The sequence below is a fragment of the Pelodiscus sinensis genome, chromosome 15 (genome assembly GCF_049634645.1).
Source record: "Pelodiscus sinensis isolate JC-2024 chromosome 15, ASM4963464v1, whole genome shotgun sequence".
NCBI classification, from domain to species: Eukaryota; Metazoa; Chordata; order Testudines; family Trionychidae; genus Pelodiscus; species Pelodiscus sinensis.
The window spans coordinates 25,462,678-25,475,933 of NC_134725.1; the positions used below are offsets into that span (position 1 = coordinate 25,462,678).

The 13,256-nt window shown below is 40.2% G+C and overlaps 1 protein-coding gene across 18 annotated transcripts in view; it reads left to right on the plus strand.

The window, feature by feature from the left end:
• Positions 1–13,256, plus strand: part of RIMBP2 (RIMS binding protein 2) — a 185,512-nt gene that overhangs the window by 34,642 nt on the left and 137,614 nt on the right. For 16 of the 18 annotated variants that reach the window (XR_012895994.1, XM_075898437.1, XM_075898433.1 and 13 more), the window contains one exon: positions 2,502–2,624. The gene's annotated coding sequence lies outside the window, so the exon portion shown is untranslated. Of the gene's footprint in view, positions 1–2,501; positions 2,625–7,637; positions 7,683–13,256 lie in introns of all 18 variants that reach the window. The other 2 variants (XM_075898436.1, XM_075898431.1) reach the window with 1 other exon arrangement.

Sequence of the window (13,256 nt, forward strand, 5' to 3'; positions counted from 1 at the left end):
CATACTTTCTCCTTCTCTCCCTCCTCTGATATCTGTCTCTCTCTTTTCATCCTTAGACATTCCTCAAGTTTTGGTTCTTTTTTTTTTTTAAATCTTTATCTGATGTGTGTTTTTAAATGTCCTTGGCATAGTCTTTATTCAAACCCAGTATTTTTAGTTATCACAATTAAATAATTACTTTTTTCATGCTAAAGTGTAAATCCCTTTTTGTAGCTTGCTCAAAACTTTTGTTGTTCATCCATCCTTAGAGAATTAACTGAGAATCACAGACAATAACACACTTGCATTGTTGATGGCAATATTTCATCACCTCCCTTTTCCCACCATGTTATTTATTTACAATGTACATCAAAAGATATGATGCATGAAAGACAATGCCAAATATGCAGGAAGTTAATAGCTTCTGGATATCCACTGAAATAGTTTTGAATGGAAAGGGAAAATAAAATATACCTAAAGAAAAAAATTCCCTGAGGATGATGATAGTTGTATTAGTTATCCTGGAAGACAAATATTTGTTCTTTCTCTTTTCCAGTCCATTGCACTCCAAAAATCCCTCTGAAAAGACAAATAGCAGGATTATACAGAAAAGTTTAAATTCTATCTATTTGAATCATTGTGAAATTCATGAGTTAACAAACCAAAGCCAGACGGTAAATTGGAAAGGTGAAAGAAGCCTCCCAAATATGGTTTTCCAGGATTTTCTCTGAACAGACATGCCCATAGGTGGTTGTTTAATGGTTTTGGATTTTAAAAAATGCATCTTTACTAAGCAAACTGAGAACTTACCACCCCAATAGCTGTGTTGGAAAGGAAAGACTAACTTTGACCCAAGATTGGAGCTGACATTTTTCCCCTATAATTATTGTGCTGCCTTTCCTTTCCTCACCCCAATCATGCATTTGCTAATCCTGCTTTCACTGTTACATCTCTGATTGTCAACCGGACAAAGAAAACAGATGTTATCCAGATCGATATTGAGCTTAAAATGGTATGGTCTTTACTTTGTTTGTTTGCCTGCAAGTAGCATTGTGAAGATTTGTGTTCATCAAGATTATGTAAATGTTATATATTTAATTTATGTATTTATTGGTAGTGGATTTAAATTGTTAATATTCTTCGTGGTGGTTTGTTCTGAAAGTATCAATTTCTGATGTGCTATACTCTGCAATTGTTACATTACTGGACTCGTAGTTTGTGCTTAAACCTGAACAATGTAAAGGGCCAGTATAGGTCTCAAATCAGTTTATACTACCTGAGGATATGGATCAAAAGATCAAGAAAGAGAATGGGTTCATAGAATATAAATGGAATATATTATTTTCTAAATATACAATGTATATATGTAATGTATATTGCATAGTCTCCATATTATCTGTAGATAAAAATCCTCTATTTTTGTACTGAGTTACTTGTACTGAAAGGTTAAGCTAACTGGGTAAAGTAATTAGGAAGTTAACCCTTATTTGCTGAATAACTTAACCTCCAGACATCGTCTTACTAGGATGTAGGACAAGTGCAAAGATTTTTAGGGAAAATACAGTTTTCACTGTGTGCATGTGAATATTTCTTTTCCTTCAGAATGGAAAATAATTTGATTATAAATTTTAACTCTGCTCTGTTGGTTATGCTTATTATTAGTTTAGAACAGGCTGACCTGATGAAGTCAGAAGATTAAATCTGAAGTGGTACACATGGGATCTGTTTATATTCACATCTCTGAGGAGGAGAGGAGGAAGAATCATATGATGTTGCTTTTATATCTATAACACCAATGTGGTAGGAGCTATTCAGATACAAGCCTTGACACAGCTGACACTTACGCATGTGTGTCTCTTTAGTCACACAAGTGGCCTTATTAAAATCTATGGAAATATCTTCATTAATAAAGTTACTTTCATGCACTGATGTTTGCAAGGCCAGTGCCTCAGTTGGGGGTTCTGATCCTGCAAACAGCTGCATGGTCTAAAACAGCTCCCCACATCTGCCTGGAGTAACACTGTATCAGCAGAAGCCTACACTAATAGATCTCTGTGCAGGATTAGAACCTAGATAAACTGCATATAGACAAGAGGTGCGGGGTGGAGTGAAGTGAAACAAAACTATTTGAACTGAATTACCTTTATCTATTTTGCATGTTTACTGTTATATGTACTGTATTCGTTTTTTCCCTATAGTTTTTAACTTATGACATTTTGATTGTCAGATTGTTTGTAGCTAAGTGAGAGTGGTATTCTCATTATGATACTCACATGATTTCCTTCTTGTACTGTTTCCTTTTTTCACTCACATTTAACCCCTTACCTGGTTTCAATTTTTGTTTTTTGTTTCATATCTCTTATTTTCTGATTTGTATTTTTCCTTTATCCCTGTAATAGCCTTGGGCAGAATTGGCCAAGCAAATGGTGTTAGATGTGCTTTTCTCTTGGTAAACTGTCTTTATTGAGAGCACTTTATCTCTCATTCTTCCTTTTTATTTTATTTTTTATATATATTTTTAGGTGAAATCAGACTATGTTCGGCTTAGAGAAACCCTCACCATAGTGACCAAAGAACGAGATTTGGCTGTGAAGGAGAAACACCAGCTCCAAGCCAAGCTGGAGAACTTAGAGCAGGTCCTAAAGGTATGCTCATGTAATAAAGTCTGGTAACCTGGTACCTAATTCCTGTATTCTTCACTTGAAATATAAGAGACTGAAATAGAATGCTTGAAGTAATATGCTTTCTCAAATGATTCTGGTGCTTGCATAGCATCCCAGTTAAGTAAAACAATTAAGGACATGCTTTATTTCAAGCACAGGTAAGTCCATTCCTATGCAGCAAAATATTTAAACATGAGCTTGAAGTCACATGAACATAAACATACGCTTCAACTATCTGAAGGGGGATTCCATAGAGAGAGACTGTTGTGACGGATAGCAGAACAAAAATCAATGGTCTCAAGTTACAGTGGGGGAGGTCTAGGTTGGATATTAGGAAAAATTATTTCACTAGGAGGGTGGCGAAGCACTGGAATGGGTTACCTAGGGAGGTGGCGGAATCTCCATCCCTAGAGGTTTTTTTAAGTCCCAGCTTGACAAAGCCTGGCTAGGATGATTTAGCTGAGATTGGTCCTGCTTTTAGCAAGGTGTTGGACTCAATGACTTCTTGAGGTCTCTTCCAACCCTCTGGATTCTACGCTGAAGAGCTTTGTACAATAGACATAGGATAAGTTGTGCTTAAGTGCTTTGCTAAATAGATGCCTTGGATAAAATGACTTTCATTACTATTTCCCCTCCTTGATGGTCTTGGAATATAATGAAATAAATAAATAATGAAGTTACCATCTTCAGGGAGTCATCAAACCAAAAGGGAGGGGACCTAAAATAAGTTCTAGCTGCATTTATGATTTTAGAAATTGCTGTTCGAGTGATTTGAGAACATAGTAATTGAATTGGAGATGAAGTTGATATGAGGAAAATCAAGCTTTGTTGGTGAAGAATTGAAGTACTTCTCTTAGCTGACAGCAGTGATGTAGAGATTGTCATGTGGTCAAACTCTAAGCCTGTGATGGAAAGTTACTGCCGGCTGAATGCTGTTTCTAATATAGTGACCTGAACTGAACTAGTGGGTGTCAGTCCAGTTCCTTAGGGACAGGTGTCCTCAGCACAGCACCCCCCCCACCCCCCCCCCCAAAAAAAAAGCTATGACTGATGAAGTCTTACTAGAGTTATTAAGGACTGAGAGAGACATAGAGGTTAATGTAACCTCTCACCCCCAATGAGATCCCTCCAAATTGAGGCTGAATTTTGTGGGGGAAGCTTATGCAGCCAGTGTCTAGGCTCCAGCTGTTTATTTAGAGAGACATTGGTTTTCACGTTGCAGATTCATCCCTATTGAACTTTAACATATTCTCTTTATTTCTAATCACAGATTTAGTCCTTTCAGTCTGGGATGTTCCAGTGTGGGAAGGGCACTGTCACACTTCTGTTTGGATGGTTATTGTAATAGTATGGGTTGCACTGCGTCCATTAAATAATTCAATCAACAAATAATTTCTTTTTCCAATAATTAGGATTCGTACCCTATCACACTGTAGATTTTAAAGCATGTCTGTATGTAGTCTGATTCACTATAAGCAGAATTAGTTTGAATGTTCTCCATACGTGGTTTATTTCAGTGTGTCTTTAATAGGTTGAGGCACTGGGGCCAAATTATAATACTCTTACTTATGTATTTTGTCAGAATCTGGCTATTCATGTTAATTGCAAATTGAATTATGAATCTTCATGCATCCTTTGCTCTATTCTTATAATGTTCCCTTCTCACAGCATTGTAATTTGCATCTGTATAATACAATGTAAATTATGGCTATACTGAAGATGAAAGTCTTAATTAACAGCTTCCAGTTTTTCTTAAGATAGAGACAAACGAGGGGTCTAAACATAAACAATCATGTTGTTCTCTTCACTGAGCCTTTTCTTAAAATTTCCCTGACTTGTTTATTTCTTTGATGGCTACGGGCTTCAGTCAAGGATCAGGCCTTATTGTACTAGATACAGTACTGAAATCTAAGAAAGGCAGCTTCTCTCCAGGGAGCTCATCATACAAACAGTGGAGAAGAGTTGAATGGACACTTAATCATGAATAACAAAATAGAGTTGATCAGGAAAAGAGAAGCCACTGCTCATCACATGCCCAACCAGTGCCAGCTGGTAGCAATAGTGTGGACATTGCAGCAGAAAGAGCCTTTGATAAGGAATTTTGCCAGGGAGCTTTTTCAATGTAAAGATGGCAGTGTGAGAGAAAGCAGGCATGTGCTTGAGTGAGAAGTGATAAGGCAAATGGACCATCGCTTGCAGAACTAAGATGAGGGCCAACAGCAAGAAAAGACATTAGGACTGATAAAGGGGGTGGGATTAAACGGTGAAGGACCTTCCATAGTCTTTAAAGCCAAGGACCTTGTGTCTGATGGGGTACAAAAAGGAAGCCACAGGAAGGATGCAAAAAGGGCTGCGATGTGATCCTGTTGGAGTGATGAGCAAAGAAGATGGTCTTAGAAACAGTATTTGGAATGGACACTGGTGCTACTATTCCAGTGGTTGGAAGTGTGCAACTCTAGTTTACAAATGCCTTTCCTGTTGTTTTTACCATATCATCTACATGTGCTAAAAGAGGGTCAACTGACATAGGGATAAAAACACTCTGTCTCACAAGGATAGTGCTACACTGCTGGCAGTGCTACAGTGGTAATTTTTAAGAGAAAAGCACATTGTAAACACAGCCTGTGTGTCAGACGTATTTTCGCAGTCTGGAAAGACTAAGGATGTGCTCAGATGGTTTGAAGGGAATGTTGATCCAGCATTGAGCTTTTACTGGCAGGGTGCCTGGTTGCAGCTTTTTGACAAGGTGAAAAACCTGAAGATTTCCCTTTACAAAACATTGAAACAGTGAGTAGAAAGGAGATAAAATAAAGGAAGAGGCGAATATCTGGAATAGAAATAAAAATAGATGAACTGAGTTCTTCAGTGAACTCAGAGTTACAAACAAGATTTTTCTGCCAACAATGTTTGATTAATAATGCTGGAAAACTTGAGCTAATATTTCCCATAAGTAGAACTGGGCAATGCATGGAAATTATTCACAAATTCTAGGCAGATATGCCTAATAATTTTAGCCAAAAAACTCCCCCTGAAAACAAAATATTCAGAAATTTGACATAAACTGTTTGGACAATGTTACTTCAAATCACCATTTTTGAAACAAGAATGTCAATTGAAAATGAACATTTTTAAATGTTTTTCTGGAATTGAATACAATTTGGGGAGTTTTTGAATTTTGTTGAGAGAAACTGGAAACATTTACTTTCAGTTTGAAACAAACCAAATTATTCTGAATGTTTTGGTTTAGCCACTGAACTGAAAAATCATTTAGCTCTGGTTGCACAAGCCAACCATACATTTCAAAATGGGTTTTGCAAAGACTTGCTGTTTGATTTGTGCTATCTCTGATCTCAATGGGAGTTTTGCCATTGGCTGCAGAGGAAGCTAATTTTGGGTCTTTGGTGATGTTGAAAATCTGCCTGCCTCTCTAACTCTTAATGTGGAGAATTCTATTTGTATTGCTATCCCTTCAAGGCCCCCTCCACCCCCCAGCTTTTATTTAGTGTTCACTGAAAGAAGAAGAAAAAAGGCTTTCAATTTAGCAGATGAGGATCAATAATGAATATAAATTACATCTTAGTGAACCACCAGAGAACTGTGGGAATGTCAGAGTCAAGCGTCCCAGCAAGCTTCAGGAGACCTGACTCATAGTCACTCACTGGATAAAGCCCAGACTCTTCATTACCCTGAATATTAAGCTGGCTGCTGCAAAAGCCTAGGAGTCCCAGCAAGCTTCAGGAGACCTGACTCATAGTCACTCATTGGATAAAGCCCAAACTGTTCATTACCCTGAATATTATCCTGTAGCAGATTAGATATTGCCAGCTGACCGTTGGCACCAAGAGAACAAGTTGAAAATTATGGGGCAAATAAAAAATGCATGTAATGGAAAAGGAAAATTAAACTTCATATTTGAGTGGAAGTCAGATGTACCGCCACCTACTTGAAACCAACACGACTTTCCTGTGAGCAAGAAGGGATACCTTCTCTTGTGCTGCAAGCTAATTTACTGTTTGTATTTCCTTTCGGGTCTTGTGGGGAATAGAAAACTGACAGCTCCACAAACACTGCTGAATGATGTGCTACGCCACCTTGAGCCATGCAGTAGCACTTGCCATTTACCATGACTGAAAACCAAAGCTCATTTCACAAGGGACTTGGCCAGGATCCCCATGGAATCAACATGGGACACAAGCTAAAGAGATGCAGAACTTCACTTACTCAAGGGGGATGTAGCAGGGAGAAGAAAAACAAAAAAGAAATAAGGAAATGAATTGTAAATTCATGGCTCATGAGACTACTGAAAAATAGTCTGCTCTGATTTGACAGTAATTTGCATTTAATCAAGTTTAATGTCAAAATAAGAATTGTTATTTGCTGGGCTCATAGACCAGTAGACTGTAATGTGAAGAGTAAAACCTGTCATCTTTTCCGGTATATATTTTGTCAGTTTGATTCACAGATACATATTTTGCACTTGCAACTCTGCTAAGAAGAGCCCTGAGAGTTTATTTATTGATTATTATTGCAAAACAGAGCAAAGAACATATACCCAGTTCAAGAATGTAATCCGATGAGTATGCATCTCAACACTGCTTGGAACTGGAATGAGGAAAACATTGACTTGAATTTAATTATTGCATTTTATACTGTTGTACAGCAGACCCTGATGCAGAATCTTTGTTTGAAAGGGCTGTTGACTTGGTTTCTACTAAAAGAACATTTTAAATTATATCAGAACTTTTTTCCCTGATACTTTGTATTAGACAAGAGTGAGCATTTCCCCTGTGGATTTGCTGCTATGGGCAACTAAATGCATCTTCTGTTCTGTTCTGAAGCCTATTAGAAATACAGGTGAAATAAATCAATGTATGTGTGTGAAATGTAAAACTCCCTTTCTTTGATCTTCAAAGCAACCCATCTGTTAAAATATTTTCCTTAAAATAGGCTGGATTGCAGCAAATCATTACATCTGCCTGCCCATTTCCTTTGCAGAGCCACACAGCAGCACTCATTTCCTGCTGGAAGGTGAGTGGCGTGGTGAGTACCTGTTCCAGTGGCTGCCCCAGTATGCTGTCGATGGAGCCAGGCTGTAGTGAGGCTGTCCCTATTTTGCCTGTCTTCCAAGACTTATTCAATGGATATTGTTTTGCTGCTCTTCCAGATGCAGCCTCTTCTGTGACCTGCTCCCACACTGGTCATAGTTTTGGGGGCATTACATGAAGGGAGCTCATTAGGTGGCCAGGGCTGGTGCCACATGGAGCAGCTGGCCCTGAGGCTTCTAAAACAGTACAAAGTACAAGAAGGGGAGTGGTTACATGGGATCTCATGCCATTTGCTGCGCTGCTGATTTCTTCAAGCACGAAGCTGTCCTGCTGGGCTTGCTTTGCTTGGCCTGCCTGGAGGAGAGAAGGGAAGTCCCTTCCCACACTGCACCTTTCCCTCCCACCTCTGGCATGTGTCAGCTTGTGGGAGTGAAGGAGAGGGCGGGATTGAACAGCTTTCCTGCTGAGCTCCAGGTAGTTGAAGCCAGAGGCCAATTTGTGGGTTCTATTGCCTGTTGGTTTCCTGTACACCAATGAGCAGATGGAGGAGCCAGGGAGTAGTGTAAGGGGAAAAGACAGGGCATAGAGGAAGGCAGGTGGGATGGGGAAAGGAATGGGATATGGGAACGTGTCAGAAGGAGGGAGAGGAACAGGAGCCTGATATGTGACATCCCCTGGGCGGCAGCAGCAGCTGAGCAGCAGCAGCAGTGCAGCAGCCAGTGCCAAAGTAGCTGCTGTTTCCTGTGCAAAGTTCCCTATTAAGTTGGATTGTAACTCTCCACCCTTCCCTTAACTCCCCCCCCCCTCGCACCAGAAGCCCAGGTACCACAACAGGCAAGGGGAGGGGAGCCAGGGAGCCAAATGAACTGGCTCCAGCATGAGCATGCATTCTTGTCCACTCCCTGCAAATATAGCCAGCAAATTAATTATGTTGATGGTGTGTGTGTGTGTGTGTGTGTGTGTGTGTGTGTGACAATGTGGAGGGTGGCTGGGGCTGCGTGGAAGGCGGTTGGTCCGGCGGCATGAATTGTGTATGCTGCTTCATTACCTAACAAGGCTAGTTAAATCACTGGGTAGTTCTTAGCCCCTTTGAAGTGCAAAGGAGCAGGGGAAAGCAGGGAGGACTACAGCAAAACCCCGCAGTGGGAGAGGCTCAAGTATAGAGCAGAGGACTCAAGGAAGGATGGGAGCAGTGCAGAAAAAAAGGACTGCAAACTTAAGGTGCAAAAGCATCGAACTGAAGCACTGTGGGGAGACCAGAGAGAGGGTCAGATGGAGGTGGGTGGAAAGTTGCTGCAAGGAAAGGATTTGAAGTGATCTGATTTATTGACGCAGTAGGCAGGACTTGGGAGGACTTCCTAAGTCTTATGTTGACTTTACTTCTTTAACCCTGGTGAACTCTGAGAGGGTCACAAATGTCTTCATTTTACTGCTTCAAGTGCTTCGCAAAGAGAGAGAGTCCAAAGAGTAAGTGTCTTTATGTACTGTGTGAAGAACTTGGAGGGACAACAGTTAGTAGCTGTATGCACAGTGATTTAGACAAAAATGAAATACCACATATCTAGCTTCCACTGGCAAGTTACAGGATTTTCTACTCATGCAATTCCTGCTGAAGGTGTAAGTATGGTTCATTTAGTATGTTGGACACTTTGCTAATACTTATTAGAGGAAGCTGTCATGACATGCAGAGGCTGAACTGGAAGTATGGCCAGATATGAAAGGATGGTGTAGAAGAACAGGAGAAGTAGGAAAGAGGAACAGGAAAAAGTGCTGTAACCCCATAATCAAGAAGAACATGCTTGTGCATCCTTAGAACAGCATGTCAGACACACAAAGCTAACTAATAAGATTTTCTAGAGAATATTCCTCATTATCCTTCTCTAACCAAATTTAATTTTGAATAGAAATAAAAAGGTTGTTTTCTATTTGACATTTTTTGATAAATGAATGGAAAATTAACTATTAGCATAGTCAACAGTAACAGAGAAGACTAGTAATCTAAAATCAATTGCAAATACAATATATACACTTTGAAAGTTAAATAGTGCAAGATTGCCATGGCTTTTCAAAGGGGCAGCACCACCCTATCAACTAATCGAATAGTCGATGCAAAAGTGCATGGACTATTCAATTAGTGAATTACTTGATACCTAACATGCTTAGTAGAGAGGAGTTTTTAGGACCAAGAGGCCTCAGATAATGTATATTCTAGTAATATTCAGGGGGAAAAACGATTCCAAAAGAGGATAATGGGATTCATTTATTGCTTTCCTTCTCTTTTTCAGAGCTCACTTCGCAGCTCAATAATAGGCATATGAAAGGTTAACCGGGTAACTGGTTAACCAGCAAGTATCACTGTAAACTGGTAGTGCTTACTGGTTCCAGTTAACTGGTAACTGGAGCAGCTCCTCACCTGCCACAGGCAGAGAGCTGCTCTAGCCCTGCAGCGGGCCTGCCAGGGGTGGCTGTTGTCCGGAGCAGCCCGTCTTCAGTGAGCCCAGGCTCCCTGCAGGCAGAGGCTGCTCCAGTGTTCAGAACACCCTCTGACTGCCTGGACACTGGGCGCCCTGCAGGCACGTGCTGTTCCTGCAGAATTGGGAGCTGGGAGCCGGCAGAGCCAGCCCCAGCCCCAGTGAGAGGTTGGGGTGCAATAGGGTGTGAGGGATCTGGACTGGGGTAAGGAATTGGGATGTACGGGGGGGAGGTCAGGCTCTGGGAGGGAGTTTAAGTGCTGGGTGCAGGCTCTGGAGCAGAGATGTGAACAGGGTTGCTGGATTAAAGAAGTTTAATTGTACCAGCCATGTTCCCCATGTCCGATGTTATGGCCAAAATAATCTATTTTGGACTTATTACAACTATTTAATCAGAATAATGCAGCATTTATTCTTTATGGGGTTTATTCCAAAGATAAAAAAACTGAAGTCTAAATAAAATAAACCACACACTTTCCCTCCAGTTTATGACTTCTCCAGTCTCATGTATTCCTCCATAAATGAAACACTTTCTCACAGCTGAATTTCCCAAAGCCTCATATTAAGGAAGAAGTCTGCCATATAGTGGACTGACATTTAAAAATAAAAGTAATTTGTAATGCTTCATTTACTAAAGATGTTATAACCAACAAAACTGCTCTTCTGGAAATCTCTCCTCTGTGACTTCTCCCGTGTAGCCCTCTTTTACCATTTGAGCTCCAGCCCTTCTTGTAAATGCTTACTTCCTTGTCAGATACACATTTCTCTCTCTCCCACCTTTTTTTCTTGTGTTTTGAATGGTTGTGAACACATCTCTAATCCGTGGCTTCCAAGAAAGAAACTAGAGAGTCAAATTCAGAGCAGAGTCACAAAACTTTGCTCTTAGTTGGGTATAGACGTAGATAAGGAGATGGTAAAACAACATGAAGAATTCATGGGGTCTATCTAAAGAAAATTTGACCATGTACTCTAGCTAAGGATAAAAACAAAGGCCAAACAGCTGCTGCAGTCTATGGAACATGCCATAGCTTGTGTCTTATGCAATAAATGTGGAAAGAAATGTGCTACACACTGAACCTCTGTCTGCGTAACTGGCTCTTTACTGTTGCAATTCCTATCACTATGAGTTGCAAATTACTCCTAAGTTAAACGGAAGAGGATAGTGGACAGGGTTTTCAGTGGGAGAGCCCTTTGACTTTGGAATCTGATCCCTTGTGCTTGGTCTTTTTGCCTTGCATGATGCAAAGCCCATCATTTTACAGACCGGGTGAGCTGAATATTTGGGTGTTTGAAAATATTGTTTTGGGAATTCTAAGGAAGTATTTTTTAATGCAACATACCATTGACTTTGGTATTCATTACTCTGAGATATTGTAGAGGCAAGTAATTTACTAAAATTAAAGCAGGTTACATATATGTATGTATTAGAACAAAAATAAAAGGTCATAAGCTGCTTATTAGTTGAAGGAAGATATTTCTCACGAACTGTAGTGTTACACAAATCTCTCCTCCTTGTAAGTGTCATTTTATTTCTTCCACTGAAGTTTTTTATATAGTCTCTTGTTGGAGATAGGATAATCAGCTGTTAACTTATTTTGGCATGACTATTCCTGCCATAGCTCAGAGAATAAGCCCCTATCACTCCTTCTTTGAAGCAGTTTTCATTCACCAATTCAATCAGTTATTTTAAGATCTTCCTTCAAATCTGTAATATTTATTTCTCTGTTTTTAAGTGCCCTTTTTCATCAAATTTGGCTCCAGTAAAATCATGAGAGGGCATCAACATCTTATCAGTAAAGATGCTAAGTAAATATTAAAATATTAAAAACAGAGATGGCTCATAGCAGCTCCTTAGCTTCTAGACAAAAGCCTTCTAATGTTTCAGTTTATAAATGACTCTTATTTGGGATGCTTCTATTGTCTGGAATTTTTTTTAAACCAATGCCTTATCTTTACCTGGAAAGCGAGCTGGTGGCCAGTGGGATGATGAACTGTTTTCACATACCAGATTTTAAATCTTGATGTCACTTTTTGTAGTCTGCTGCTTAGCTAATGTTTGAGATTTCCTGAGGCTCACTTTCTAAGGCTAAGTCTACACTAGGGGAGAAATTCAACCTAAAATAAGCAACTCCAGCTAAATAAATAGCATAGGTGGAGATGACATAACTTAGGTTGAGTTTCCACTGTATCCCCACTGCAAGAGGTCAACAGAAGAAATTTTCCCATTCACTTACCTTACTCCTCATGACCTGGTGGAGTACTGGATCTATGGGGATGCCATCAGCCATCAATTTAGTGAGTCCTTACCTGACTTGCTAAATCGAACCCTGGAAAATTGACCTCCACAGCACCGATCTCCCAGTAAGAGAAAAAAAGCCCTAAGGAATGAGATAAAGGACTGTTGAGCTTTCTCCAAAAGCAAATCTCTTGACTTTTCTCCTTTTTCTAGGTGATGAACATTTTTTGAGTTGGGGGCTGCCAACCCACAGAAAAATCAGTTGAGGGCCACACACAAATGAGAAGCCTCCTCCTAAAAATCCCCAAACCAAACTCACTGATGTGGCCCATGATTGAGAAGGAGACAGACACTCCCCACATTCCTCTCACAAACCAGAGCATCGTGGGGCCCAGGCTAGTAGATTTTGTGTGCTCCAGTCCCTCAGTAGGCACAAGCTTCCCAGTGCTAGGAGGGGGAACCCTGAGCCTCAGGGGGCAGATCCAGGCAATCCAGGGACCGCATGTGGCCCCTGGGCCTGAGGCTCCCCACCCGTTCTAAGCTATTGTTTAAAAAAAAAGAGTAATTTTACCAGCTTGATTCTTACCAGCTCACTTCAATCATGATCTGGTGGGATCAAGTCCGAGTGGATTGAGAGAATATTTTAGACTCTTGGCTTCAAGCCCTAAGCCTTTGTGTGTGTGAGTATAAAGATTGTGGAAGTGGTGAATATCATCTCAACTTTGTTGGGAGATAGGTGGGGATGAGTGAATCAGCAAGCTTAGTTCACTAGCTAAGAAGGAAACTATGGACTCTTGTTTTTGTAGCCTGGTTTAAATAGCCATCAAAACTGCCACTTAAAAAGAGAGGTCTTCTAATAAAG